The sequence below is a fragment of the Alligator sinensis genome, unplaced genomic scaffold (assembly GCF_000455745.1).
Source record: "Alligator sinensis unplaced genomic scaffold, ASM45574v1 scaffold1530_1, whole genome shotgun sequence".
NCBI classification, from domain to species: Eukaryota; Metazoa; Chordata; order Crocodylia; family Alligatoridae; genus Alligator; species Alligator sinensis.
Window position 1 is genome coordinate 22,289 of NW_005843280.1, and position 4,772 is coordinate 27,060.

Sequence of the window (4,772 nt, forward strand, 5' to 3'; positions counted from 1 at the left end):
TTAGACTGGACATTAGGAAGAACTTCTTCACAGTTAGAGTGGGCTCCCAAGGGAGGTGGTGCTGTCCCCTACCCTAGGGGTCTTCAAGAGGAGGTCAGATAGGCATCTAGCTGGGGTTATCTAAACCCAGCACTTTTTCCTGCCTGTGCAGGGGGTCGGACTCGATGATCTATTGCGGTCCCTTCCGACCCTAGCATCTATGAATCTATGAGAGGAGATCAGATGTCCCCTGGCCTGCCCATCCTGAGCACCCATGTGGGGCAGAGCAGGGGCCTGGGAAAACAGCAGCAGGGGCCTGTCGCTACCCTGGCCTCTCTAGGACAGTGCAGCATGGTGCAGGGGCCCTGGACAGCCAGAGCCAGCCTTGGCCTCACCCCATGTGGTGTCTGAATCATGCCCGAGAGCCTCCTCAGTTTCCCACCCAAGGCCACTGCAGGGTGCTGCTTGCTGAAACCCAGGTTCCCGCATGCTGGGGCCATGGCCCTGCCCTGGGCACCCGGAGCTCGGGGCACCCCTGGCTGCTGGGCCTGCCTGCCCGGTAGGAGCCCTGAGGACAGGAGCCTCCATTCCTGGCCATTGGGTTCCCAAGCAGCTGCCCCCTGCATCCCCATCAGGCAAGCCCAGTGTGGGGGCATGAACGGCTGCCTGGCTTCCCCCATGGGCAAAGCCTGAGGCCACAGCTGTGCTCAAGAGCTATTATGAGCCAGTCAGACCCGACTTGGCTCCCTTCTCGTCACGCACTGCTGAGCGCTGCTGCCCTCCACGGCTGACCCTGAGCCACACACCGCATCAGAGGTGGCTATGTGCCGGCAATAGGGTGCAAGCCCAGACCAGCCCCAGCCGGCCCCATGGAGTGAGTGGTGCAAAATGTTGCCCGTGCACAGGATGGGAGCACAGCTGGACACCCCATCCAGGGGCCACCTCCACAGGGTAACCATGGGACAGGAGTCCTAATGTGGCAAGGGTAGGGAGCAGGCAGCACCAAGCACAGAGGCAGCAGGCAGCTCTAGGAACAGCGGACATGGGAGGGCCGTTGTGGTGAGAAAGGAGCCGCAGCAGCAGAGCTCAGAACGTGCTGGGTCCAGCCAGGCAGTGTGAAGTGTCCTCTAAGCCGGGCCCGGCACATCCCCGTCCCCGTCCCCCTCCCCTGCGGGGAATTCCTCAGCCTGTGGTTCAGCCTGGTCCTTCCCTAATTGCGTCCCCACCCCGTGCTTCGAGGAAACCAGTGTAGCAGCCAGCCCTGGCTCCGCGCCTTCTGTGACACTCAGAGGCAACGCAGGCAGGCACTGCCATTAAGAGCAGGCAGCGCGGCATGTCCGCCCCACTGTGGCTGACAGGACTGTGGGGAGAAGGGGGGCCGCAGCTCAGAGCTGGGCTGGTTGGACAGAATCGGACCTGGAGGCTGCCTGGGAGCTAGGAGGAGGTGGGGGCCCACACTGGAGCTGCCAGAGCCCCAGCCCTGGCTCTGCTCTCCCACACTGTGCAGCCCCCACTGGCACCAGCACCCAGCAGTGGTGACAGGACAGGGCATCGGGGCTGCTGGCCTGTATGTGGCCCCTTGGCCCTCACCCACTTGCAAAGGTGCATTCAGCTGCCCCCAGGGCCCCGGCCAGCCACCCCAGCATTCCTGGGGCCACGTGCTGACTGTTGCGAGCCTAGAGCTGGCCCCAGAGCCACAGGCAGTGGGGCACCATGTGCAGCAGGCAGCCCCACGTGCCCCAGGCCAAAAGGGTGGGAAGAAAGCAGCCCCACGCCCTGATCATCCCCAGGCTTGGTTAAGCTCGAGCCGAGGGATTTCCCCACTACTGTGCACTGGTGCAGCACTGCCCAGCAGCCCCCACACCAAGGTCCCAGGGGGCGAAAGCATGGAGTGGCCCAGCCCCCTCCTCTTCCCTGAGCCATGCTCTCATTACTGCCACAGTGCAAGGCATGCAGATCTCCGCGCCCCCTGCCTCGTGCTAGGGCTCACAGCTCAGCTTCTCCTTCCCCAGCCCTCCTGCCTGGCACCAGTCCAGGGGAGCTCTGGCCAGGCCCATGTGCCACCACGACCAGCCCCCTCCCCGGCTCTGCTGCACGGTGCCCACAGCCCTGCTCACAAGCCGCATTGGCTGCAAACCCTGTGACCAGTCCCTAATCTGCTGCCGGTGGTGGCAGAACGTTCATTGTGATCCCGCACGGTAGATGGAGCAGCACCCAGGTCTGGGACACCAGCCAGCTTCCCACAGAGGCCTCTGTGTCTGCAAAGGAAGGTCAAGGGCATGCACAGCACCGGCCTGCATTTCCCAGACCCTTCCCCGTCTGTAGGTGTATGGAGGTGGGCCTCGCCAGCACCCAGCTGAGAGCAAGGGGAAAGGAGGGGAACAAGTCACAGCTTCTGGGCCCCCTTTCCTGGGAGGTGAGCCTGTGGCAGTAGGACACTGGCCAAGGGAAGCCCCAGGTGCCCCTACACTGTGGGAGCAGGACCTAGGAGTACTCCCTCCACATGGCTGCAGAGCCTGGCCCCTCAGCAAGCTGGGGCAGAGGCAGTGACACCTATCCAGGGCCCCTGGCCTCCCAGTCCAGCCTTAATAGTTATTTGCAATGGATCTGAGGCTGAGTTGAGGGGTTGGATGCATCCAGACATACCCTGCCCCAGCAAACTGTCAGCACAGCCCACAGCACCTGCCTGGCCACATGGGCGCTGCCTCTCCCCTGACACCTGCGGGCAGGCCTCACTCCCCGCCCCCTCCAGAGGCTGCATGGGGGCAACATGGCCTTAGTGCAGCGCTGGAGGAAGTGACTGCACAGGGCAGGGGGGACGCCAGGATTCTGTGAAGCAGCTAACTCAAAGCCATGACTCCAAACCACAGGCCACAACTTCCCCTGAGTCAGAGGCAGCAGGGTTGCCCCACAGCAAGCACAGGGGCAAGAAACAGGGCACAGAGCCCAGGGCCACAGCCCAGCCACAGGGCTGGCAGCCTCGCCTGGGCACCAGCCAGGACAACTGGGAAGGGTCCACTGTGGGAGAGCCTGGGCTGGGAGGACAGGGATGATGCAGGTGATGAGTTATGGCTGAGACAAAGGGGGTGGGTCAGGGTGAAGCTGACATGAGACAGCGACAGTGCAAGCAGCATGAGGCTATGGGCATGACCCCCTGCACATTTCCCCCCCCCCTCCAAATCACTGCCCCAGGGCAGTGCCCAGCCAGATCTGCGCCTGGTCTCAGTTCCAAGCTGCCAGCCTGCATGGAGGATGTGACCGCAGCACCCATGCTGCATCAACCATCCTGGAGCTTCCAGCATGGAGCCACAGCCACAGCCTCCTGCAGCCACACTGCACCACGGGCCTCTAGGACCCTGCCCTTGGGCTCAGCCCCACTGCCCAGCTGAGAGCATGGGAACAGCCCTCCCCCTCCCCCTCCCCAGCAGGGCACATGTACACCTGAGACCCACACAAGAGCCCCAGCTGGCCTGGTGCTGGGAGAGTGTGTGGCATAAGCTGTCCAGGTCAGGGCTGGCTGCCCTGGGGGTGCAGGTGAAGCAGGACCCACATGAGCCAACCTCTCCTTGCAGCTCCCTCTCAGCCCCCCATGCTGGAGACACAGGAGTAACCTCCCCCCTCCCCACACACACACTGTGCACCCAGTGGGACAGAGGGGAAGAAGGGACCTGGGGATGGAGGAAAATCTGGTTCAGGGACCCAAACCATAGAGAGTCCTAGAGATGTGTCCGGGAGGGAACCCCAGACATCACCTCTAGTCCAATCCCTGCCTGAGGCAAGACCAAGTCACCCCAGACAAATGCATTGTCCAGCCTCAGAGCAGCATGACACCAGCCCCTTGACACAGACCCAGGCATCGCCCCCTAAATGCACAGTGGTGGGGGGAAGAAAACTCTCTGGGCGAGCAGGAGGCACCCCAGTGACACCACCTCAGGGAGCAGCTGGGCAGAGCGGCCTGGCCAGAGCAGCAGTTGATGTGGAGCTGCCTGCCACCAGGGCAGACCAGGCAGCAAGACACAGGCCCAGGGATCCAGGCCCACAGGCAGCAGAGCCCTGGTGCTCAGACATGGGCAGCACTCACTTGGCCTGGCCAGACCACGAGATGAAGTCTAATGGGGCTGAAGTGCGTCATGGAGCCTGGGAACCCCCTCACACTCCACCAGCCAGTGCTGCCCCCCAGCCCCAATGCTGCCCAGGCTGCTGCACCCCCCGCTCCTTCGAGCCCTCTGACCACCCCCACCCATGCCTGGCCCTGGGATGTGGCTGCAGAGGCCCCACCCCAGGGCACAGCCTGGGAGGATGTTGGGAGAGCGCCACACCGCTCTGTGCTCCCAGTGCCCAGCCGCTTCTCCAGGGACCGGAGCACTACGCTCAGGGGCACAGAGGTTAGCCCCAGCACGCAGCCCTGTGGCCCCCCAGGGAATCAGCTCCCCACTGGGTGCCAAGAGAAGGCCCACCCAGGTCCGAGCCACCAAGCTCTTGCTAACATAATCCCTGCTCAGCTCTGAATCCCTGCTTTTGCTCTCCCCAAAGCTGCTAACCCGCCCCAGCCGCTAGCACGCGCCCCGGAGCCCTCCCGTGGCCCGACGGCTTCGCCGCGAAACAAAGCCCTGCACGCCGGACGGCCGGGCGGCGCCGCGCTCGCCTCGGAGCCGGCAGAGTCCCCGGGCCGGCCGGGCGCTGAGGCGCCGCCTCTTTCCTGGGAGCGCCGGAGCAGCGGATCCCGCCTGGGACGGAGGCAGGAGCCCGAGTGGAGAGGGGCGCCGGGGCGGAGGGAGGGCTCGGTCCCGGCG